Source organism: Helicoverpa zea, chromosome 31 (assembly GCF_022581195.2).
Source record: "Helicoverpa zea isolate HzStark_Cry1AcR chromosome 31, ilHelZeax1.1, whole genome shotgun sequence".
Lineage (NCBI taxonomy): Eukaryota > Metazoa > Arthropoda > Insecta > Lepidoptera > Noctuidae > Helicoverpa > Helicoverpa zea.
Genome location: NC_061482.1, coordinates 13031822 through 13059712, shown reverse-complemented (window position 1 = coordinate 13059712; position 27891 = coordinate 13031822). Strand labels below are relative to the sequence as shown.

Below are 27891 nucleotides of genomic sequence, written 5' to 3'. Positions count from 1 at the left end.
TGGAAAACAAAGAAGCTGTACAATTTCATAGTTCATTACAATGTTTGTGAATATGCATAAGTAGAGTTTGTCTAATTTCTAAATATTTATTTGCGTGAGTGCCTCAGTTGTCTTTATTGAGGTAAATATTAACTTTATCCTGATTTTTTGTGTATCAGAAATAATTATATTAGATGCACCCTTCGGAAGTAACGCACTTACAAACATTCCGGTGATTCACTTTTATTTATGAGTACTAAAGATTAACACAGTTGATCACTTTGTGTGTTTTATGACGTTCTTATCAATTAATGACCCGATCTATTAGACTAGCAATCCTACAAAAACAAAAATAAGGACATACGATATCTAATAAAGACGTATAGTTATATACTGTTTTTGTTTATATATCTTTATCAAAATTATTCTTCTTCTTGAACAAATATGGTTTCATTTGTTTTTTCATATGGTTAATAGCACGCCAGGGTAAGTACCATACCCGGATAACCGGTGATAGTTATCCCATCAGTTCAGTGTTTTCGGAGTGTAATCAATGAAAACAAACAATAAAATTTTTCCTCTTCATAATAGAACACAGATTAACACAGCAAAGACACCTCTTAATCAAAGTTATTGGATATATATTTTTCAAGGTAAACTCTTAAAAACGCCAATATCTACGAGGTCAACAATACCCAGTGTCACATAAAACGTTACAAGTTAAGTATTATAGTAATTGAAATCAATTCAATTCACATTCAACTGATTGCATTGACCACATTGACGTACTAAATGAAACATCAATCTTTATTAAAAATGTATAACATTATTGAAATTGGGTTGTCTATGTTCACTGTCTATTATTATCAATGCCCATTAATTTAGTTTGTATCAAATTATTGCGATATTGTTTTATTGTAGGACGTAGGACTAACTTCTGCCAGCGGTTTCACCCGCGTCCCGTGGGAACTACTACACGCACCTTGATTATAAGTTATATGGCTCATAAGCCTCCCTCGATAAACGGGTAATCTATCACTGAGAGAATTCTTCTAATCGGACCTGTAGTTCTTTAGATTAGTGCATTCAAACAAGTAAACTGATTTGTCTCATTACAGCATTCATTCCTATAATGAGCTATCTTGTTTCTGCCTAGTACCTATTTTTTGTATGGAAGAACAAGACATTTTGTGCTGATCACAAATAAAAAATTGGGAATAAGGTTAATGATGATGATGATTATTCATTGAATCGGAGTTTTCAGCGTCGGAAAGCGATGCGTCAAATAATTAAATTAAAGGTCTATACATAATACATTTACATAAACAGGGTAACTAAGTTGAGTAGGTCAAATAGACAGACGCTCCTTGTAAAACTCTGGTATTCAGCTGCATTCTGTTAGACTGGAAGTCGCCCCCAACATAGTGGGAAAAAGGCTCGGGAGATAGGAAAACGGTCGAAAGATGATACTACAGGTGCACATGCCAAGGATATTAGATGCAGTGTAAATAGAGATTTTACAAGTATGATTTACGAAGCCTTGTAAAGGAAATGTTTTCTATGACTTGCAAATTGTGAGTAGCTGAGAGTAGTAGGTACTCCAATGACGTCACAAGTTTAGACAAGCAAGGAAAAGTGAACGGGTACTTAGAAAGTAGTGATGACATCTTAATTATACTGGTTCCAACACTTACAAAGGAGAAAAGGTGAACTTTATTAACATAAGGTTTTCCTTCTTGACGTAACATTTTAACTTAACGGCGAAAGTAAAGTATTATTTATCGAAAACAAGTGACACTCGAAATATTGGGTGTGCTTCTTCAGCCCTTACTACCAGAAATACACCATAGCCTGAAAACCTTTTAATTATGCCTAATATCAACATATCTTGCATATGTATCCTTTTCCATTCCTCAAAAAAAAAATACTTGCCCACTATACCTTATCATCAAGTTTCTACTCAAATCAATTAATTATTTAGTACCTAGGTATTCATTCATCTAAAGCTTCCCAATAAACAAATTATACGTCACGGAACCGTTTGACATAATTTCTCAAAAATAACAACTTAAGTATTGGTTCCCAAACTTTCTGTTCGGGAAATTGTTTCACGTGAGGTCATCGAACCCCGCGCACGCGCCGCTCGCTCTGTTTCTACGATTAATCACGCCTGTGATTGGGGACTCAAATAAAAACTATATATTTATATATATAAACTACTGATTCCGGATAGAATTGTTTCGTAATAGTGCGACCAGTGGAGATTCTACGAAGTCAATCGAGTGCGGATTCCAATTCGTTGTTATCGGATTATACATAATGTAGAACGAATTTTGACATAATTTGTATTAAGCTCTAATCTAAAACCAATGGATAGATTAGTTTTTGAAATCGGCAGTCAATTGTACTGAGAGGTATTTTCTTGGCAGATTGAATGGTAAACTAGAACCTGTTGGTTGACGCAGGTAAAAAATACTTGGCTATATTTAATCATTTTTCTTCTGCCAATCCGTCCATTTCAAGGGCAAATAAACATTGTTATACTTTTAAAAATCCCAAATATGAAATTGGTAAGAACATATTTAAATATTTCACTAATTATCACCTTGTATGCATCGTATCTGCAATAATTAATTCGTTAGACAATGTGAAGTAAGGAATAAACAGAGTGGAACTAAAAACTAGGTAAATGCCATTTTTCTTTCGCATCTAAGTGACTGCAACAAAGTGTGTGGGTTAACTTTTGTCTAGCATAAATTAAAAACAAGAAAGTGAGAATATCTGAATTTAAGATTTTGAATAAAGTCCAAAAAAATTGCACCAGTGCGGATAGGATTGACTTAGTCCAGCTCGAATTTGAGCGATTTTTTATAAGGATACAAAGCCGACCGTGGCTTCACCCTCGTTCCGTGGGAACTACTGTCTGGACTGGTATAAATATAACCTATATTACTTGGAAAGAGTAGCTTCCAAACAGTGAGAGAGTTTTTGAAATCGGTTCAGTAGTTTTGGAGTCTGTAGGGTACAAACTATCACAGAAACAAACTAAATCCTTTTTTTATATTCGTAGGTATACATAAGGTATCTCTCATTTAATTTCCTTCAGGTCAAAGCATCCCTTGATAGAGGAACTTGCTGACATATCCTCTTAATATCCTTATTAAGACAAAAATCCTTACTAAAATTAGACCTTAGTTTCAATACGTCACCATTTAATTTGCAAGGAAAATCCTTAGCCGTCGAACTCTTACAGTCCGTTCCTTTCTCTTTTATACAGTTTCGTGTTCAATGTTATTAATTATAATATTTGTGCGGCCATTGGTGACTGTCGTGATGTTCAGTGACCGGCACATGAACCGAACGGGTCGTGATTGGGTTACCAACAGAGTAAAGAAATATGAGCGGAGATGCCATAATGCAGGTAGGTCAGGCGCCTTGTTCTAGCTCAAATACGTACGGTGGTCATGATCAGAAATATCAGTTTTCAGTGAACGAACGTGGTGTTCGGGTTCTTTTTATTTATGTATTTATTTATTTGGTTTACCAACAATTGTATACACTGACACAAACAAAGAAACAAGCAGCAAATAAGAATAAAGTGTAACAACCACTTACAGGTAAACAATGCATGCACACGAATCGTTGCCGTAAGTTACATTTTTAAATACTTATATATAAAAAGATAACAAAATGAAAAAGTGACATCTGTCAATGATTTTAGGTATTACAATAATATCGGGTCCAAAGAAGGCGTATATTTTCTGAGATATATTCTGAGATTTTACGTTATGGCACCTCCGCTAGTAATTTTATTCTCCATGGTTACCAGTCTTTATTTGCTTAAGGCGCTTTTTGTACCTAATGGGTATTTTTGCCTGATTTCGGATGCTATTTACTTTTAAGTACGTGCGTGTTTGATTTTAAGGTTGTTACCCAAATACGAGATAAATACAGACAAGTCGAATATAGAACCTCGATCTTCTTTTGTTTGTTGCTCAAAATAGTTCATAGTTCAGTTATAGAGAGCACTCGGAGAATACTAAAAAATCTAACGTTTGGTTCACATGATGTGTAGGTAAAGAGATAGGTCAAATGCGATACAAAAAAAACACTTTGTTGATTCCTCGTCAAGTTTACAAACAAACAACTCGAACAACAGAGCCATAAGCGTTAGCAAATCAATATAAATCATGTTTAACACCTATTCTCGCATAACGTTAGATTTGACAGGTGGTATTACTTTGACAAGCGCTTCAAGCCGTCATTAGGCGGTATTCTATTCTAATTTCGACGCGGTTACGTAAGATGTGCGTGGGCAGGAACGAATGTAGGTAACAATTGAGCAATATGCGAAAATGTGGACATCGCGGCTAATATTGTTCTAATAGGTTTATTTTTGTTTCTTTTTATATCCTTTGTTATGCTTTTTTTTTTGTTCTTGCATTTTGAACTTATCCGTACTTCGAGATAAAAATAGAAGGATACTGAAGGATTCTGGGGGTGCTACAGATAGAATGACTGGAATCAATTACCTATTTAATTTTTAGGATACAAATCTTTCAGAGGTAATGAAAAAAAAATATGAACTTATAATAGGATCACGAGATGACCTTCTAGAATCGACGCTTTTTGTCAATGCATTTTTATCTACAACCGTTTTCGATATTATTCAACATCCAAATTCCAAAGTCGTCTTACACTGATTACATATCAGTATTATCAGCTTAAACAGCTGTTTAAGATCCGAAGCCCATTGTTAAGACCAGATAAGTTATCTCTTAATTACAATATTGGCTAATTTCATAACCTTTGTGAAAGATGTTGGTTGGAATTCTATTTATGAAAGTGAAAGGTCATGTTTGAGTAAGCGCCTGTAATAGTTAATGAGAGCACGTGAGTAAGGTGTGAACTATTAGGAAGCCAGTATTATGTGGAACGGGGAATTATTTTGGTTTCGAGATGGAGATTGTGTTGCTAATTCAAGAATATTCTCACTAAAAAGGATTGTTGATATAAGATCTTCATGAATTCTTTTGTTTTGTGTTTTGTTTCGATATTTGAAAATTCTTTGGCCTGGACAAGCGACTGCCTCTATCTGACCTCCTCAACCCAATTACCCGGGTAACCCAATACTCCTACGTAAGACTGGTTGTCTGACTTACTGGCTTTTAGATCAACAAACTGACTCCGCTAAAATTCATTGAGAAAACTAAACGTATGCAACAATAACAGAGGAACTCGCGAAGTTGATTGTGAAATAATCACGACACATCAGGGAGGATTAGAACCACAGATAATGAATATTAATATTCAAATAACAAAGAGGTGAAACTGGACTTTGCCGAATAGTATAATTAATAGACAATCGAAGAAACCGCTGAACGGAATTTGCCAATAAGTTATTGGATCTATTTACCATATAAATAGGTTCTGTGTCATAATCAATATCTTCGTAAAGAAAAAAAAATATTTTAATATATATTTTGTATATATTTTCATGTTAACATTTAACATGTAGAAATACTAGGTGATAATGATAAAACATGATATGGTCCTAAGACAGGCTTTAGAATTGTAAGTCCTACAAGTATATCAAGTTCTCAGAATATTAAGCTTGGGCTGTGACGGAAAAATGTTCAATCTCTCAGGAATTTTAAACCCAAAATACTAGTGCAGATTTAGCATCCTTTTATTTGAATATCATTGGCGTACGTACAACTTACTACAGGTATGAAGGATTAAAATAATCTAAATTAGCAACTTGTATTCACGAAAGGCTGGTTGCGCTTTCATATTGCACAAAATCTTCACCCAGCCATACAATAATCGCTAGGCATACAATAAATTCTTTATACATATTAATTTTCAACAATTTGTATGCAGTTCGCGTTGTAAACATGCCTCTGCAATCGTATCGAAAGACAAATGGTGGTAAAATTAAATATGTATAAAAGGACCTCGGGCAAAGAATTTCATGAATAGAAGATAAACAAAATGCTTTGGTTACCAAATCTACTGATTTATAAAATGGCCGAGAGATTTTTTAAATGCTTGTTTAACTGACTTCCCAGAAAGGAGGAGGTTCTAATCTTGGATTTTGTTGTCAAAAGTGATACCTACTAGTGCTTTGTTTGGGATTTTTGAGGGGTCAATGATATTAAAGTTAGTCAAAAAAGTTTTGGTGGCCTAGTGGGCAAAGAACCAACCTCTCGAGTATGAGGGCGCGGGTTCGATTCCAGGTCAGGCAAGTACCAATGCAACTTTTCTAAGTTTGTATGTACTTTCGAAGTATATCTTAGACACCAATGACTGTGTTTCGGATGGCACGTTAAACTGTAGGTCCCGGCTGTAGTTGAACATCCTTGGCAGTCGTTACGGGTAGTCAGAAGTCAGTAAGTCTGACACCAGTCTAACCTAGGGGTATTGGGTTGCCCGGGTAACTGGGTTGAGGAGGTCAGATAGGCAGTCGCTTCTTGTAAAGCACTGGTACTCAGCTGAATCCGGTTAGACTGGAAGCCGACCCCAACATAGTTTGGGAAAAAGGCTCGGAGGATGATGGATGAATGATATTAAAGTTAGATTACCTCATCAAATATATAAATGTTATTCGAATTCTGGATTACCAACCTGCAACTATCGCCAGCTCTATTAACTATACCTGATACTTTAACAATCAATACTCCTTCAAGCGGAAAACCGACTTCAAATAGGTAATATAAAATTTTATTGTATATATGTATTTACATAAGCTTTGAAATTAATTTGCCATAATTTTTCTATCTAATGCTTTCCACGAAATATTTTGCGTTCCGCTTTTGACAAGGCGTCTGTTGTATAACATTATACTGTTACAGCCTTTTTATCGTCCCACTGCTGGGCACAGGCCTCCTCTCACACGGAGAAGGATTGAGCATTAATATGTGTTGTATAACATGTGTTAAGTAAATATTTCTATTAAACATATCACGTGCACGATGTGGTGTATTTCGTACGCAAAATATTTTAAAACAGATTCTCGATTTCGCCCATTATTATTCAACAAGGCATTGATAACAATTAATGAAAATTCCTCCACGTTTTGTTCTACCAATTCTATTGTTATGTTATGAAGTCGATGTAACTAGACCTACATATTATAGACGTAAAGGAATAGGAACAGTGTTTCTTTATTTAATTGTTTTGAATGATGCAGCTACAACGATTTAAACAATAAGAGGAGCGAAGCTGGACCTTATTTAATTAGAACCGTATGATAATGTTTATTTTTAAAATGCAGCAAATTATAAATAAATAGATGTAGCAGGAAGATTTGAAAAGACACATAGAGCTCATCCAGCTTAATTTTATATACTTAAATGACCAAATAGCATTCCACTCGAAGGATGATTAAAAAGTTTGCATAAAAATAAAAGCATTGCACGTAAAGTTTTCTCAAAGATCCAGTACCGTCGGATTGTTAATTAGGTTCAATAAAGTCTTTAACTTCACATTGGTAATGGGACGTTCAAGTTGTTTACTAACCTATACTCGATAAAGCTGTAAACACAACTGCGTTTAAGCTTTATAAAACTTATCGTAACTGTGCGCATGTAAATCTTAGCTGTAAAAATACTTACAATTATAATAATTATGATTAAAATCGCCATTACGGTTTGCTTTTTATAATCAACTTGTTTGCAGAAACAAAAGCTAAAGCCACTTTGTAAGAGGTTGTCATAAATGCCTGTTCAAAATAAATTCACACCATACCGCTAGTATAATTGTTGCTATTTCGAACTTGGAATATTAAGAGCGACTGATCGTGTGTTCGAAGCCTAAGAGCAAGTAATTAACACAAAACACCTGAGTCGTCTCGTGAGAACATACCACTTGACAGACAGGTGTAAATTGTATGGCAAACCAATGTTCTTAGCCGGTATGTACCTTGTTAATATACCCTATGGACGCGAAAATATTTCACGGCATAATAATTATCACGATGAAACGCTTATTTTCTTTTTGCTTAATTTGTGTATTGGACCCAACATAGTTCCCTGGGGAACTCCGAGTTTCGTCACTTAGCGTTTTTATGATATAGATTCCGAAAAAGCCCACACCAACACATGTTACAGTGTTGGTGTGGGCTGTGGGCTTTAAGCAAACCGCGATCATAATAATTAATAGTAACCGAATTTATTTATTTTTAACCGCTTATGATGATGTAAACCTGTTTATACCTGTGGTGTTAAACGCTTCAGTAAAATCATCAATGATATAAATAACTTTCTACTTTGCGCAGTAATACTAACTCCTACAATTGGCATCACCTAACGTCAATAGCGCAATGTTCGCGTGATCAGAATATCCACACGACTTTCTGCTTACAACAGACGACCCTACTTCCGGTACACAGACCATGACGTCACTGGCTATTTTAGGCAGTGATGCAGTTAGATTCAATCAGTGGTTACATCAGAACCTTTACAGATATGTCATCGTTTGTAATATAAGTGTTAAGTTCTTACCACTTAATAGATGTTAAAAAAATATTTCTGTCATTATTTGCATAATCATGGATAGCGTTAGTAGTGACTTACGTTAGTTTATCATCTGTATGTCATGTGTTTAATGGCTTGTTCTGCGAAGTCATCTTTATTCCAACGTCTCCTGCAACGGTTTGCAGTCCGCTAAAAGTCGTGCGGCCATTAGCAACCGCATGACCTGTCCCTTCATTCTGTATGGACACTCCTATGTTTATGTTTGCCACCTCTGCTAATCTATACTAATATTATAAAGCTGAAGAGTTTGTTTGTTTGAACGCGCTAATCTCAGGAACTACTGGTCCGATTTGATCAATTCTTTCGGTGTTAGATAGCCCATTTATCGAGGAAGGCTATAGGCTATTTTTATCCGGGTTCGTGCAGAGGTTCCCACGGGATGCGGGTGAAACCGCTGGCAGAAACTAGTCATAAATAAAGTAGTATTCATTTTTTGTGCACGACGGTTTAATGTTGCTACCTAATGTAGTTTACCGAACCGCAAGTCTGAAAGTACTGAAGCTAAATAAAAAAAAGACTATCTAGTACACATAACTGGCACTTTATTGAACCAGCAAATTACTAGACAAATTAATATTGTAACAAAAAATATACCGTTTGATATCATACAGTTGGAAAATAAAATCGAAAAGATCATTAAAATTATCAGCTATCATTAACGTTGCTTTAGTAATAATGGTTTGAAATACGTGAGACTTTGATGAGTTCTCACTAATAAAATATCACTGGACATTGTACGAAAAATATTGATGATAGAATTCGTTGCAATAATCTGTGTGATGGCAACCGAGTGTAATACTTAGTTCATTTACAACGCTGATTAAGTGTAGATAATAAAACTGTATGTATGCTTACTATGGTAACAGGATGCACGAAATGAAACGATATTGTTGTATTTACTAGTTAGTATCTAAGGAGAATTGTATTTTCCATCCTACTTATATTATAAATGTGAAAGTTTGTGAGAATGTATGGATGTATGTTTGTTATTCAATCACGCAAAAACGGCTGGACCGATTTGATTGAAATTTGGTATGAAGACAGGTGATACCCTGGATTAACACATAGGCTACTTTTTATCAACATACCACGCGGGCGAAGCCGCTGGCGGAAGCTAGTTTGACAATAAATTCGTGTCAGATGTAGTTTTTGAAGTCTCAAAGCATTTATTTCAAACATTTACAATACTTATTCGAACCGTCCGAGTCTTCTACAGATGTGCAAAAATGGTAAGTGCTAATCACTGTATCACAATTAAATATATACAGACGTACAAGGCTCACATTACATTAGCCTATACTAGACAAGGTCATTGCTTAATTCTATACAGTATCAACAAATCTCCGAGTTTTACCGATTACTAATTGGATGGACGTGAAATCGATTCAATTTGGGATTTACGTAGATAATCGCATTGATTGTATCGTTACAAGGACTGCTATTAAAGTAATGGTAATTGAAAAAATACATGTATATTTTTGCATTATGTTTTACGTTTCTATTCGATGAAAATATTTGCAGAACTTTATGGAAAACTAAAATCTCAATTGAACTTTTCATTTGATAAAACATGAATTTACAGGACCTTATTTTCATTAATGACCTGTAAAAAATACGGTAAGTACTGACCTGATTATATTTTGCCTCAAAAAATTAATAATGTATATTTTGCCTAAAGTCTGAGAGCAAAACAAATCAAAGTATTTTAACTCGCTTTTACCCTCAGACAAAGGTACATAGGTTAACTGTGGCATTAACATTAATTTTGACATAGCTTTTATGACGCTAATGTAAAAATTCAATCTCTAATCGTAAAACCAACGGATGGATTACTTATTGAAATCCTCAGTTAAACGTTTAATTCCGTATTGGAGATAGTTCACGTTCACGGTATAAGTAAATATAACAAAGAGGATTCCGTTAACGTCACTGTTGTCTGTTTCACGTGTGCTGTGTTCCTTGCTAACGAGATTGGCCGTGACTTCGCTGTGGTTCACGGCATAAGCGACTCGCGATTAATGCGTTTATCGACAATTTTTATTGGAATCTAAAATTAAATCAAATCAAAAGGAATGCAAAAATATTAAAGAAGTCAGAATAGGGTGTGAAAATTATGTAGACATCAGTAAACTGTGCAAACATAAACTAAAAGATAAATAATCTTCGTGAAATGGTTTATGTGTGAAAATGTGAGAAATGATCATTAAAATTATCTTTTACTTTATAGACATATTATTGCTACCCAGATAAATCTAGTCTATTAGTCATCATCATTTGACGATTATAAAAAAAAAATCGGTTCAGTGCAGCGTATAACGTTGTTCCTTACCTACTTCGATCTGACGTCATCTCACGAGAAACATTCTTTCGATATTACAAATCTAGTCTATTAATGTAATGGCTTAATTTTCATAACTTGTCCCACCCGCATTACCTAACCAAGGTCGTAGGTCAATGTGTAAGCCGTGCTTAACGCGAAGTATTCGAAATGCAAAGCCTGTCAAACTGCTATGTTTTGTCGAGAATCGAATGCGCGAAATGATTGTTATCGACTTTTATATCGATTTTATCTGGCTTCAGACTTTTTGTTGATTGGGTATAAGTTGGTATATTTTTTGTGGATTTCACAGGCGTCTTGCATAGTTTTGGGACCGTGATTTTCAGTTTTTTGAGACCGTTATTTTAAGATAAAGTTTGGGCTAGAATGTAATTGTCATTGTGTATGTTCTAAGTAGCTGTCTGCAGTCGCAAGTTGGCGTTTTCCCGTACATTGATATACGTTACTAGGCATCACAGCCAAAGTCCCGTACAACGACACGTTTTACACGCCACGACCCCCGGGTTATTCTTCATTTCGCGGAATATGTTAAAAACGTCATACCGGTTTACCTCAGAACAAGAGGTGATGGGAAATGTGAACAATGGCGAGCTACGACATTAATTACAATTACATGATATCATCACTCGATTATATTGATTTAATTTTAAATGACTATGTAGTTTCTTCATTGTCTGGTTATTTAATAGGTTAACCACCTTAGTCAAAAGTTGGTTACTTTGTTTAAAATATTACCTATGCTTTTATAATCCCCTTCGTTTTATTTATGTACTTGTGGATAAATTTATCTAATCGAAAGTTCAGAAATTTTGGCATAGTGTTAGGTGTCTTGAAAATAGTACTAAAGGAAATAGTATAAGCTTCGGTAAACCCTAGTGTAAGTGTGTTTCTGAAATGTTGAGATACGCGGGGGCGCCTGAAATCGCGGGCTCGAGCCAGTGGGTAATTATAATAATCTTAATATTAAGCTGTTATGAACGCAAAAAAACATGGCGCTCTCTGATTATCTCATTAGAGGTTGTAATCTTGGGATTAAGAGTGTATTCAAAGTGTAAGCAAACTGACAGATAAAGTCGTCAACTGTCATTGAATTTAGTTTTTGTTGATGTATGTACCGTTGTGAACGAATTGATTTTTTTTTCGTCCATTTAGTTTTTTCTAGACCTGTTTTGATTCTTCTAAATTCAAACAAACCAATTCTCTTTCGACATGTTTTTCTTAAAGTCGTTACCTTCAAGTTCTAAGCAATGTTTTTGCAATTTTTAATCTTAGTCACTTTTGGTGATATGAGAGTCTTTTTTCATTTATTTAATTAAGGAATATTCTTCAGTAGGTGCTATTGAAAGTTCAGAAGTTCTCAGAAATATAGCTTAAGAAGTGTTAATAGATCTATGAGAATTCAACCCGCGTACAGAGGTATGTGACAATGCGCGAATCTATGGTAACGGTAAAATAATTGTGACTTTAATGACTTACATACCGTGACTCAATTGATACCAGATACTTTTACGTACCGTTTTTATACGATAAGTTATACATCGGTACTTATATGAACGTCTCAACGAGGTACAGTTCAATTCTGTTATACAAAACTAGCTTTTTCCCTCAGTTTCACCCGAGGAATCTTTACGTGCCCGGACAGTGACCCAACAGTGAAAGAATTTTCCTAGTTAGTAGACAATAATATTTCCTCTTTCTTATACTAGTATGATTTGACTGTAGGGTTCTGAGGGAATGACGTGGATCAAAAGAACTTTTAACCTTTTTAAATGTTTTAGTAGTCTTAACCGTGCACCAGAAACAAGCAAAGTAACTACAATACACATTAAAGTTGTTTAGATGTAAGCTTATTTTGTAAATTACCGTCACGAAATTGCTGAACCCATTTCGTTAAATTGAATTGTCCTTGAATTAGAGTAGTCTTCCGCGTGTTTGATTAAAATATTTGAGACAAGATTTAGAAGCAGTTTTTTGTAGGTTTTTAAAATTAACTAGCCTATGATTGTGGTTTAGAGATAGGTAGATCGTTCGAACATCGGATGACCGAAAATCGATTTGAAAAATATAATTATGTATTAAGAATCGAACTCACTGTTAAACTGACCTCATTGTTCTTACCTTTTTAAAACAATTTATTGCAAATGTAATATTTTTGTAAGACTTACTGAACTAAAAAGATAGTCATCTTAAGGCAACATAAATTCTTTAACGCTACGATGTTGCATATGTGTGTATTAATTAGAATAAACATTATGTGATGTAAATGAAGATACCATTTTTGTTATTGCTAAACTCAATTGCAGAATTCAGTACATAGAGCGTAAATATGACGGTATAGTTTACCGAAATGTTGCAATAATACATTGTACTAAATTATTTTTTTAAATAGGGCCTCAAAGAAGTGTCTCGTGAGTAAGTCAGTCTGTAATATTGTAGTGGCTACTTTTTGTCAGGGTTCGAAAAGAAGTTCCCTCGGGTCGGTACCACGGGGTACAACTAGTGTTACGTAGGTAAATACACTGTGGTTATATTTTTAATACGCTATTACGTGTAATCATACCGGGTAAATCCAGTAGTAATAGTAATAAGAATGCGTTTTGTCGTTCAATTTAAAGTATTTTTACAACGCATGCGTTTCTTGTTGCATCGCCTCTTACCGCTTGTTACTGTGGGCATTTCCCGTGACCATTCCGTCTTTAAAAAAACCTTTAGAATGTTGGGACAGGGTCTCGTCAGTAAACCGATTATTACGCATCACAATACACAACTCCTTCTACCTTAGATGCAACAAAATAAAGTCCAAATTCCTCTGGCAAGTTTGTTTGAAGAAATGATCAGGAAAAATGTTCCGTTGAGGGACCCATTGACAGGTTGTAATCAGGAGACAGCGGAACGCTACTGTTTGTGATTGATTATGCAATTTAAAACCTTGCACTTACTGCGGAGAGTGTATATTTATTTGAATGGGGTATTAATTTAATCTGACTGTCCTTATTTTGAAAAGTGCTAGTTGTAATGCAAAGAACCTTTTCTGGTCGAGTGATCCAGTTGGTGTACTAAGCCATTATTTAGGTAATTATAGTAGCCTTTAAAATTAGAACGCCACTTTTGGCAATTCTTTTAATAAGTACCAAGATGATTTTAAGCTTATTTAGGAGAAAAACAAAGTCACCAACAATGGAAGTCAAAATAAGACGCCAAGAATTGATCTGATACCGAGTGGGTCAAATAAATTGAATTAAAATTAATAAAATCCTTGTGTTCCATCTATTTGCTCAAAAATAACCTGCCAGTCATTGGTAAACATGTCGTGTAGGAACAAAAAACTGGTAATTAGCACGAGGACGAACTTATAATGAAGAATGACATGTTACAGAGTTTTAATTGATATAGCAGCCGCAAAAAATCTGTTACAATGACTTTACAGTATGTTTATTACTATGATTACTACGTTGAAGGGCTTGACATGTTTTGCTAGCGTGTGGAGAATAGAATGACCATGTCATATATTATGGGCTTAATATAATTTAGCCAGCTTTTTTTTTTTTATTTTTAGCGACGTAAAATCATCAAATGACCCCTCCCGCTGTGGGTTAGCAGCGGTGAGGGAGTGTCAGACTCTTACTGACTAAAATCGTCGTGTTCCGTCATAGACCTTTTATGTACCAGGGCCGCGGTATCTCTTTCGAACAACCCGCAGCCCCGGCAGGCCTTGGCCCTGCTGGGCCCCGCTGGTAATTTAGCCATCTTGAACTGAGCCGTCTTTTCTTTACGTACCCGAAGGGAAAATGAGGTCTTATTTTGAAGTCTTCGTTGTCTATAGTTGGACAATTGTTGCCGCCATTACAACAAATTAATAAATAGTACGAAAAATAAAGCTCAGACAAATCCATTATCTGTCTACCGTTGTCAATATCAGAACGAGAAATATTCTCAGCCGCTTAATATATTTAGTCTAGATGATAAATAACAACTTAAAACTAGTTTGGAACGTGCTTCTAAATTGTATAAAAAACTTGTCAATTTCAACCGGACTCTCTGAAGAAGCTTTTATTTTGTTGAATTTCTTTTTGTTGGCAACTTGTTATGAAATCAGATTGGTAGGTAAATGAACTATGCTGTGCACGCACCAATCCTTCTGTCGTGAGTTACATTATAAAAGCTAATGACACGCACAAAGCACGAGTATATGCGAGTATAAACAGACTGGGAACCAAAATATGGTCATATAGTATGGGTCACGAATACAGGGACTGTTGATTACCTATATAAAAGTAGGTACTCCCGATTTCACCTGCATTTTGGGAATTACAATGAACAACGCACAGGTGAAAAGTATTTAACTATATAAATAAATATCTTGACTAGAATAGGTTTTAGCGAAATCAGCTGTTTCAGCTATTTTTACAGTTCATCAATCCATCCTCCTGTCCTTATCTCAATTTTGTTTCAATTCTGTCAGTTAACCAGTTTAAGCATTAAAATCAATTAATAAAATATTTGCTATAATAAAATAGAAGTATATTTTGTTGATCTGAGCCTCAGGTGTTAATCCGTATTCCTGAGTTGTTTTATAAAAGTTTTTCATAGTAAATCGTGACCAAAACTAGTCGTCATATTTCACACTTGATTTCGGACGAAACGAATTTGTGTCTTGACTTAAAAAATTAAGCTGTGTACGGAAGTCCTCGCTTTTTAGATGCTACAAGCTTTAGCTTTATAAAAACTGAAATATTTTTCAATAGGTTGCATAGTTTTTGGGTTTACGTCATTGATATAAATATAACTGTGGGATTTCTGGGTCTCCGGTGTTACGAGTTATTCGTGATAAAATAAGTTTGAGGATTCAGGTGTTTTGTGAAAATGTATACATGTTAAATTGCGTTTCCTATCTTTTGAAACGTCAAGCTAGTTACACGGTTCAAAATATATCGAAGGTTCCAAGGGTCTTATGAAGATGAACTGGTGAGAAACTCCAAAGACACCCTTTTCAAAAGTATGCTTTCAGTCTCAAAAATAAAGCTTAGAACGATAGCAGAGGTACCATAGAGAGGGAGATAGACAACTATTTATCTACGTAAGGGAGGAATTCCCCTGAAACGCGCGAAGTAGTGGTAAAAAATAATCTTCTAAAACAAAAACGCAACTTCTGCAATAGTTTTGCCCTTTTCCTTAAATTATTGTTTTTGTTCCTAGTTCCACGCGATTATCAAGGATTCAATACAAAAACAGAGCTTCAAGAATTCAATCAGTATTAAAATTTTGCTATGCAAGATTCACCACTAGGTCATTACAAATAAGGTCTATTTGTCTCACTACATTTAAACTAGACCTGTCTGGCGGTGTTTTGTGACAACGGCCTACATTCAGGCATTGTATGAAGATTGTATGTGATATAATACTATTGTATACATAACATAATGTATAAGCTATTATGTCGGTATGTTGGCTACTGTTATATTCAATAGTTTAGCTTTTACTGTAGGGTATTTAACCTTCTAGTATGGAGGTGTTCTTCGGTTTATGTTTGATTTTTGTAAAACTAACGGTGGGTGCACCATTGAACTATGTATAACGATAACCAAACGATTTCCAGTGGTCAAATCGTCGATTTGACGATTGGGTGGAATAACCAGCCAAAGTATAACCATAATTTGGTTATCGTAATAGGTACATACTTAGTTAAATGTGCAATTCAACCTTAAAGTGGGTACAGGTTACGTGTCTTATTATTTTTTATTAAGTCGGGTGTTTTCAGCTAGAGTCACTTTTTGAGTTCTATTTACTACCCCGTTTTTAAGTTTTGGTCCGTTTACTTATTCCATTTCGAAGTTGTATTTATCCTTTTTGCTACAAAAACTAGTTGGTCCGTATGTGTGAATTCTCGTCCCAATATAGTTAGCGCGACGCCCACAGAACTTCGAGTGTTATTTTCCCACGTTGCCTATTTATGCATAGGAATCCAAGAATGCGTTCTTGTCTTTCTTTTGTATGAGCCATGAGTGGAACAGAGAAAACTATGTATATTTGGGACGTGGCCCCCTTTTATATGCGTGGTCACTCCCCTAGGACTCACTGCGCATTTTATGACCTGGCAACACCGGTGTAATGTGGCCAACATTTTAATATACCGGTTATGTCAAACATTACGATTCCATTCATAAATGGTTGTTACAATGTGTTTATATGGAGGTTCATTCATGAATAAAAATATGACTTCTTTAAAGAATAATATTTTTAGAAAATTGGACAATCAATTAAGTAAACTCGATAATGTGTGTCATAAAAACATGATTGTTTGTAATTCGTATTTAAATCAAGACAATGAACAGGGCAGTACTTTTCAACCCAAAAGTACCTACACCATCTATCGAGCAAAAACATTAATCCAATATCAGATACGCTGTATCGACCATAAGATTAAGAATCGATTTTCACTCTCACTGCAATATCGATAACACGGCCACATCACATTTCCTTACAATATCTCAAAAACACGACGGGACTACATGAATAAGAATATGACACACTTCGCTTTCATGAATAATACCATCGGATACCGGGAACTATTGAAATGCAACAGGCCATTGCTTATATCAACTGCTTATCATCCTACTTACTTGGCAACACTGATCGTGTGAAATTCTACAGCTGCTAGATTTAACCCACTGTGCGTTTTTGCGACTTCCTTGGCGCAAAAAGCTTCGAGACGTTCACAAAAACAAATGAAGTATGACAAGACTTGGTTGAATATCGATAGGCAGCGGGTTGTCACACCGTCTTCATTATTCAAATATTCGAATTCTTCCTTCGAACTTCTTTCTTTAGTTTGAACATTCGATGTACCTAACTTTCCTGCTTTCTTATGGACGCTTTAGTTCCATAGATCGATGATCAAGAAGTTATATCTTGACATTGAACTGATCTAATAATTTATATCTTCAAGTTTGTTAAAGGTGAGCCGTACAAGTTCTTTCTTGCACCGTAATAACTAATTTATTTAATGTAAGTGTAGTTTTAGTAAATTATTCTAATTAAATCGATTTTACAGTTTGAACTTCTATGGAAATGCTATGAAAATGCACAATGACGGTAATATCGTAAACGAGTGTCTTCTAGCCATTGATTTCCACGGCAAACACTTAAGGAGTCAAAATTAATGATATTGACGATTAAGGTTAAACGTAATTAAGTGCTGATGTAGTCGACATAGCAAAACAATCGATAAAAATTAGTAAATGTTTACAGCAACTTCTCTTGTTATTGATGTAAATATGTAGATATTAGTAATAAAATAATAATCTGATGTGACGTGACGAAGTCATAAAATAGATGTTGCTATAATCTTCAGAATAAGGAAAATAAATTGCTTTAAGGATACTTTAGAATGTCCAAGAATCGGCGAGGCACTAAAGATAAGTATTTAAGTAAATAAGAGTGACATCATTTGCCAAAACGCAACAAAAACTTTAACCAAATATTTTTCTTTGATATTTCGTATTACAAATTAATGTGTCAACTCGGAAGACCCGATCTGTTGATCACAATTCTATCTTAATTTTATCTCCAACGGTCGTTTTCTATGACTGTCTGATCATAATGTACTACACTCCGATACGAGTAAATTTAAAAGATTTCTATATCTTTTAACTAAACAAAATTATGTATTTTATAATTCGTAATCTCTGTTTTAAGTGCCGTATCCAGTGAGATAAATAGTTAGTACACAAATCACATTGTCAGACTACAGTTCAGTTATTATGATCAACAGTTACTTTTCTGATTTGCATTAAATCTAGAACAAATTTTAGATAGACCGAACTGGATTATTGTAGAGTACATTAAGTTGATTAATTATATAAGACAGGTTGAACATACTCTAAGGTTGGGAAGATGTATTGAGCTAAGATATGTCTGTGTACTGTAGAGTAGTTAGAAACTTCTTAGTACGTAGGTTTTATTCGTCGTTTGGTGTCTGGCTGGACAACTATTTAAATGTGTGTATGTATGTAAAAAGAATAGCTTTAGGTTTTGATATTGAAATTATCACTTCGCTTACAATCCGAAATAAACCAAAGTTAAAGTTATTAAATGTTTTAATTATAAAATATCCCGAGATCCCCGTTCCTTAGCGCGCTACGCGTTACAGTACCTAGTAAGCTAACTTTTGACTCTATAAAATATGCAGAACAATTTATATTGTTTCTATTTTCTTACGTGTAAATGATGCCTAGTTTTTTTCTACTTCATTAAGTAAGTACCTATATTTCATTGAAAAAAAAAATGGTGTAAGCGTTCCTATGATAATGAAATAGCAAGTGGTCTGAAGCAGTCATTTCATATATCCACTCGGTGAGTCTGTAAAGTCAAGATTCGAAATCCAGCAACAAAATGGGACAAAGCCTGCAATCAATGCTTATAAAATTTTAGTCTCAAAGTCTTGAGGTCAATGGCTTTGTCCGTGTTCTTGACGGTTCACATCGGAAACTCTATTATATTATACGAAATAAAAGACGAGCTTGGAATCGAAGCGAAGGAAAAACTTAGAATGTATCAGTATGCTGATCTCGGTATTAAAAATCGATTATGATTGCGATGCGAGTTCGATAGTCGATGCGACGGGTTGGGCATTAAGCAATACTGTGCTACATTGTTGTATTGGTAAGAAAAAAATATCGATTTTGGATCACGAAACAAAGGAATTATACTCTGGGCTACTGGTCGTGTTTTATGTTTCTATTGAGGATACTCTGTGATACTATTAATCATTTGCTAGGAGACAGCTTACTATTTAGTATATTGCATTATGAGAGAAAAAAACGTGCCATGATCAAGGGTTCTGGATTCCACTGATTGGCTGCTACTAAAAATTGCCATTTACATACAGAAAAAACGTCACTAAGCTTCTAAAATTAAAAAAAAGTCTAGGTCACAGAAAAATTAAGTAATAAATCAAAGCTGAAGTCATGATTTGCGAAAGTAAAATTCATTACTGCTGAAATCGTGGGTAAAAGTCGTTGTAAAATACGATAGAGGTATAGTATCATAGCCTTTAGCCTCATAAATCTGACAATAGTTCACTTTCTTTTAGACTATACGATTGATATTGATAGAAACATTATATTGAAATTCGCTTGTCGGTATCGTAGTAATCTAAATTAATAAAGAGGAAATATTTTTTGTTTGTTAGTTCGTAACCTAAAAGCTCCAAAATCACTGAACCTATCTAAAAAAATATTTCATTGTTGAAAAGCTGCACCCTTCTTGAATAACATAGGCTATATTTTATCCCAGTACGAGCGGTAGTTCCCACGGAACGCGAGTGAAACCGCGGGTAAGTGTTGTATAGTTTGTTTATAAACTTTGTGTACACAACAAGTAATCCAAACTAATATTATAAATGCGAAAGTAACTCTGTCTGTCTGTCTGTCTGTCTTTTCTTCACGCCTAAACTACTGAACCGATTTGTGTGAAATTTGGTACAGACATAGTTTGAAACTTGAGAAAGGACATAGGATAGTTTTTATTACAAAAAAAAAAAATAAAAAAAAAATTATTCCGGACATATAGCGCCATCTATTGGTCAAATCAAAAATCTGCTGGTAGTCACTATTCCACGCGAACGAAGTTGCGGGCAAAAGCTAGTTCTGGTTATATTTACTTTAAATATGGATAATCTTTTCCTTACTATAACTAGGCATTAGAAGTTATTTAGCTCAATACAATTTTAATACCAACTACTGCATTTAATTTAATACCCAAAACAAGTTTTGGCCTTGTGCCTAAAAAACGGATTTTCAATTACCTAGTAACTACTTAGTTTCTAATTACTAGACTATAAATATCGGCTATAATTCTCTGCCACTAGTTAATTGGTTAAGTTACACTAATACAAAAAGTTATTTAAACAAGAAGAAATACATTGAGTTGCTTTTATCCGATTTAATATGCTTGAATGCTAGATGCCGACTGCAACTACTGACCGCGCTTGCAGTGACTGCATGAAATTAGTAGCTGCACTATCATCATCCTCCTGCCCTTATCCCAATTTTATTTGGGGTCGGCGCAGCATGTTTTCTTCTTCCATACTCTTCTATCTGCCGTCATCTCACAAGTAACATTCTCTATCTTTCTTACCATATCTACTTTCACACAATCCATCCATCGTTTCTTTGGTCTTCCTCTTACACTATATCCGTCCACGTTCATACTCATCACCTTCCTCACAACATGACTCTCATTCCTCCGCATCACATGCCCATACCACGACAGCCGGTTTCCACGCAGTTTTTCTGATACCGACGCTACTTTCAAACTTCCTCTTATATACTCATCACTACTGGTTTGTAAATACATGAAACCGTTTTGGATTGAAGCAGCAGCAAAGCGTCAGAGGGGGTCAGCAGTATTGTAGTTACCTAAAGATATCGACCCATTCCATGCAGTCGCTGCAAGTGCGGTCAGCATTTGCGGTCGGCAGCAATCTTTCGAGATAAAATAAGTTTAAGGATTCAGGTGTTTTGTGAGAATGTAGACGTGTTAAATTGCGATTCCTATTGCGTCTAAGATGAAATTCATAAAAGAAGCCAGCATTGCAATTCATGCAGTCACTGCTAGTGCGGTCGGCAATTGCAGTCAGCGGCAAGCATTCAAAACGCACGTTCATCCTTTGTGTTTGTACTTTCCACCGGTGAAACCGTCTTAGCGAAGGATTTCTAATCTTGTGTTAATTCATTAGGAAAGCTCACGTCATATTTTAATTGCTAAGCGGATTGTTTCAATGGATTGTTGGTACTCTGTAAGTGCTGGTCTATGTGGATGTCATACTAATGTTTTGTGAAGAGGAAAGTCGTGGCTCTATTGTCAAATTTTATAAAAGTTATCAAACTCACACACACGCACTCTGACACTCAAATGAACACGAAAATGTTGTAGAATAAAATTGTAATTTAGTAATAAGCTACTGATAAACTATTCAACTTCTTTAGGCTACGCTCTGTAGGATCCATATTGTGTCTAGACTGTAAAATGTACCCGGAATGCTAATAAAGAATTGAGTATTTGATAGATTTTAAAAGATTTCGGGATAAGGGCACGGACGATAAAGATGTTTGAAATGCTAGGTTTTTTCGCCTGCAACCCGTCAGGTAAAGATTGTTTCTCAAATAAGTGCTGTGTTATTCTTCATTAACAGAATTTTAGTTTTTGGAAAATTTCCGTGAATTCAATGCTACACAGTTTTTTTAGTACTTAAATAAATATGTCGCTTTAATGATTTACATATATTTCACAGTGAATGATAGTCGTATTTTATTTAATACAGAATACCTGCTAATGATAATTTTAAATCGGATTGGTTTTTGATACCTTTTGATGCTTTGCATGAATAAATAGTTTGAAAGGATTATATTTGAAAGGATTAATCGGTTTACTGTGTTTGTTTGCCCAAAAGGCTCTGAAACTACAGAACTGATTGAATAATTATTTCACTGTTGGAAAGTTACTTTCCCCGACTAACATAGGCTAAGTATATTTTATCCCGGTACGGACAATGGTTCCAAAGAGACGCGAGTTAAACCGCGGAAAAACAGACTTCATTTAATAATTTAATGGCGTAACAGACGTAAAATCAATAACAATCGATTATTAAATCGATTCAAATCAATAATATTTACTCAAAAACATCAACAGTCGGTAAAACTTCCTCTGAATATAGTTCCTAGTAACCGGTTGGTGTGAAACCTGTCCGTTTCGGGCCCGGCCCGGTTCCGGTGCAACGTTTCGAATTTTCGATTACAACGAAAAAGTAAACCTACATTTTTCTTGCAATTAATTGTAAGTGAGTTATTGTCAGCAAGAGACACCAAGAAACCGACTTCACTCATATTTCTAAAATACTTTCCTCAGATTAAGAAATACTACGCTGAAAACTGTACCAAAGTCGGTTTAGCCGAACGTTACACTGAGAACCTTCTTTTTTGAAATAGGTTAGTAATGTTCTGGTTTTTCGGCTCCATTTTTTTAATAAATAATCACTACATACCTATTATAAAAAAAAGATATTCCCCGGTCAGTTCGTGTAAAACTCAAAAATCACTGGACGGATTATAATGCAGTTCTCATCAATAGACAGAAAAGGATTAGGACTTCACTAGCTTAAGGATAAGTCCAAGAAGTTCAAACTGGTATTAACAGTAAAAACTTTTTTAAACGTTTAAAGGTCTTTAGGTGGATCGAATGTACCCGCCGTTGTCTATTTTTGGGCTTGTAAAATGAAACTGGTCTAAAAAAACTAGATCTTTAGAACAGTTCGTATGAAAAACAAGAACTGAGCCTCCTACATAAATATGTCAGCTTTACAATGACAATAAAAAAAAACTTGCGCAAGTCTTAAGGTACTTATGTTTATTTAAGAATATCTTGGCTTTATTTTAAGTATAGGAATGTTCAGCGTGTCCTTATACTATATTTTCTGAATTATAGGAACAATTGATTTGTCGAAAGACCATAATAATCTCCAGAATTGGTTAACATTTCTGGTGTTCGCACACGCAATAAATACTTAGAATTTATGACCATAGATATTTATTTACTATTAAGAACTAACACCTGTCTTAAAACAAAGAGGTACAATATTCCCTTAAGTTCCAATTCCAAATATCGGTTATATGGCATCCTTTGTTCAAAGGTGTAAAGTAATAAACTTCTTATCTGTAGAGCTCGGTCTTGACCGGACGTTTTAAAAAACGAATGAATGAACAATGTTCTTCCTACAGATAAAGGATATCTGTTTACCTGGCCAACTTGGTGTCAGGTAATTAGGCCAGTATTTCGAATTTGGAATGTATGAAATTCTTTTGTTTTCGGTGTTTAAATGACGAACATTTTGAATAATCTTTCCCGATTGATGTATTGTTTGTATTTCAAATTAAACATGCATTGAAATTATTGGAAATATTGTAATTACTACATAGTGGCGTAAAAATAAAAACATCAGAATTGAGAAGTTTTTTTTGGGAAGTCGGTTAAAAACAAGCGCTCCAGCGCTGTCTGAAATCAGAACAGATTTTTAAACGTCGATAACCAAACCATTTTCAATTCTCAATCGCTATTTTGACCAAGGGGTGGCAAGCATACGGCTGGTTTGATTATGCTGATCGGTAGTCAATATTGCAACTGGCTCTTTGTAACAATGTAAGCCATGTACCTACATGATAACTTCAGCAATTATGTTTTCACGGTAAAAGCGTTCGATATTGATTTTTTTATGATTGATAGTATGGAACCATAACCCATAGTATTATGGGTGTAGTAGGTAAGTCCATTGCATGCGAATAGGTCAGGTGGCGCCGTACTGATTTAAGTTGAAAAAAGTTTTTATTCAATAAGTTGAACTGGCCAGTAACATTCGAAGTTTAAAAATGTAACTACCTATCCTTTTTTAAAATAAAGATGAAAAAAGATGTATAGGTACTTAGTGGTACCTCTTTTGTGCATTTAACAGCTGCCAGTTATCAAGGGATAATAACATTTTTATGTACTGTCTGACAGCATTGTCAACTTCACCAAAAAACGGTCAGACCTTAGCATGATCGGTAGTAGTAACGTTATCTTCTTAATCGCAAAATTCTACCAATTCTTTGTGAAAACTTTGATTTTTTCCTTAAAATAAATTAAAAATGAGATCAGGTTTCATAAAAGGTAAGGTCAGTTAGTAAATTATTAATTGTTTACTCCTTAAATAAATAGCTCTTCATCCTTAAGCGTTAAAATGTACAATTAGTTAATGTATTTGATTTACTAATTCAGTTTTCAATATCTTCATAATTTTGGCCTTTTGTTTTGATGGACCATTTGATTTAATATTATGTTTTCCTAAACGGTGTACTTTGACGCAAGGGTGTCAAAATTTATAATCATGAATACCTATTGATTTATACAAACATTTATTTCGACTTGATAAATGGCAGTTTGTTACGCTACTTCTTCTCCCAGAAAAAAAAAAACACATAGGAAGTGGTGAACGGTGGGTGTTTTGGGGGCTCCTCTTTGTAGATTCGAACTTTCAAAAAGTGCTGTTTCTGAAAAGTTTAAATAAATCATTTTGTGTTTGAAAAATATTACTTGTAAAGTCTTTCAAACGCATTTTCTGTACTTGAGACATGCTTTAAAATCGATACAAATAACTTTTATAAAAGCTCGATCATAAAAACTTCGTTTAGTTGATTCTTTTACGATTCCGATTTGTGTTAGTTATTATCGATTTCGCACACAAACGACTAAATTAAGAGATTAGGGGTATTATCTACACGTAAACTCAGACTTTATTACCAAAACTAGTAATATTAACTAGTGGTATCAATAGATCGGTAACTCAAATGGTGTTTTTAAAAAATTAACATAAGTCCCTCGGCACTGGAATCTATATCGCTCGTTATAAATACAGCTTTTAAGTTAAATAACACAGATAAACAATAGCTCAATATAAATATTTATACCACAATGTACAGTAAGAAAGCTCATGCAGAAAAATAAAAAAAATAAACGTTTCAAAAACCGGCTCCAAGTTCAAATGTGGCGCGAAATATTTATCGGTAAATAAACTTAAGGGTTGGACACTACCTTCGGAGATCAGAAAACGGTATCTGTATCACAATATTCACTGCATTATTTTGTTTCCAAGTTTTTGGGTGCGAAGGCACGGCGCACACCCGGCTAGGTATCGACACGAAGTCATAAGTATTACTGAAGAGCTTGTGAGACAAGTCGCCTCAGGTACAATTTTCACGTCTTTATTAACCGGTAATTGTGAACAGGCAGGTATCGTGGTAGCGTAGTGCGGATGTACCCACCTACTAGATATGGCAAGGTTGTATCGAAAAGAACATTGTATCTTGTATCACATCGTCCGGCGTGGAAGAAAGAGATGAAAAGTGAATGACTGAACCTTCGCATAGAGTAATTATGTTTACGCGTAGATATGACAAACATTTTTTTAATTGTTTATTTATTTTAATTTAAAAATACTTAAATGCGTTTATAAAAGTTTACTATGGCTATATCTTTTTCAAAAATTTTTAGTTATTTTTTTATTAATTTAAAGAATCCGCTGTTAGGAAATTCTATGTTTTGTTGCACTTTTAGTAAAAACAATGCATTTTAAAGCCTTGTTCTGTGCTGTTTAGCGTATGAGAAATTCAGTACCGATTACAATTTTCTTTGATTATCTTGTATCGAAAAGAGGTTTTATTATGCAAATCATACCCATTACATTGAAATTGCAGCCTTTCTTCAGTCTATTTACGGTTGTAAGCTCATTATCTGTTTTGTAATGTAAATGTGTCACATACATGATTACGATGCCCGGTTCGATCAACAGTGCTGTTTATCGAAGGATACCCGTGTAAGTGAATAGACAGATAAAAAATAAAAAGTCATTTATTTAAATTAGGCTGATAAATCGGCACACACACACAAGTTCCAATTTGCAAAAAAGCGCCCTTAACTACTAAAAAATAATATACCTAAAAATCTCTTATGTAAAAATATTAGAGCAAATTATTATAACTTTTGGACCACGCACAGGTAAAAATTCGCGACCTATCTACACAATTATCAACTCTTTGACATTGACGTCATCGTTGTAAAATGTCAGTATCGCGTACTATAGTGCCGTCTCTGTCTAACGCCGAGCTCCTATACGGGACCGTCTCAAGGATACAGTGCACTCCTCAGTTCACTGCTCCCGCTGTTGCGTCGAAGCCTTTGCTCTGCGCATGAGTGTCCGACAGTTTTTTTTGACTTCCCGAACTCGTAGAAATTTTTTCGCTTTGCAATTTTTTTTTTCACGTAGACTTTAGAAGATAAATATTATGTTGATCGAAACTTTTTCTAATAAATATAGATATAATTTTAAGATGTCACACAAAAAATATCGTCTTCAATAAAATTTACATATTTGCCTAATCTTCAGCTTAAACTGGATGTTAAAAAAAATATGATATGTTATTGAATTTAGGATAGATAGGTAAATAATATTAATTACGGTAAGAACGCGTGGTCAAGACCCGAGTCTGTCTCCATTAGACCGGTAACCGAGTTCGCTCGGCTCCCACTTTTTTTTTTATTATCTTGGACATGTTTTTGTACGGCCAGCTGATGTTATTAACGGCGACCGCAATTTATTTTAATGGTCTGTGTAAATATTTGCTTCTATTCATGTATTATAAAAATTAGAGCCCTTTATGAATGGTAGTTAGCTACCACCAGTGGTCAATGTTATGATATTGAAATCACAATAGATTAAAAATATTGCTAGAGTATTCAAGCTGCAATGGGGCAAGTGGTCCTATAGCTGTCATATTTGAAACTGTAAACATAAGGAAAATAAAGATGAGTAAGTAAATTATACCTTGGTCACTTTACGCTGTAGGTAATATACAGTTGAGAGCATAATCGTCCAGTCCTCTAACTAAAGACCCAAAAAAGCCTTTTAAAGAAGCTTGTAGTGATATTTAAGGTAAGGTGTTATTAAAGCTTAACCGATAAATGATCAATTCGTCCACAAAAGTAGGCACAAATACTCAATTCCCTGACCCTAACCCTTTAGAAAGGTTCCTAGGGTTGTTCTTAGGCAATGAAGGATAACAGGTGATATGTGATATGAACATACGACAGCACATCAACCTATCCAATCAGTCAAAGTTTAATATTTTTCACCCTTATCACAATAGTGGTAGGTTATAATCATCGGCACGAATCTTGAGCTCTGACCTTCACCTTTTTTGAAGTAATTTATTGGGTCCCTTTTGTGGTATGAAGTGAGGCGCGGGGGCGGGCTAAACCGGTGATTGGCCCGCAGTGCATCGCGTCATAGCCGTCATTCAGGATTGGTTATTTGGTAATAAATCACTTCTGCGCAAATGAAGGTCAAGGCTCAAGATTCGTGCTGATAACTATCCTGTATGTCTGTTAACATTTGAAAGATTCGGTTAGGTTGACCTGCCGACTGTTCTACAAGAATGCTTGTAAAAATCC

The 27891-nt window shown here is 34.8% G+C and overlaps 1 protein-coding gene across 2 annotated transcripts in view; it reads right to left on the bottom strand.

Annotated features, from left to right (window-relative positions):
* Nucleotides 1-27891, bottom strand: part of LOC124644899 (FH1/FH2 domain-containing protein 3) — a 79829-nt gene that overhangs the window by 24846 nt on the left and 27092 nt on the right. The window lies entirely within an intron of this gene.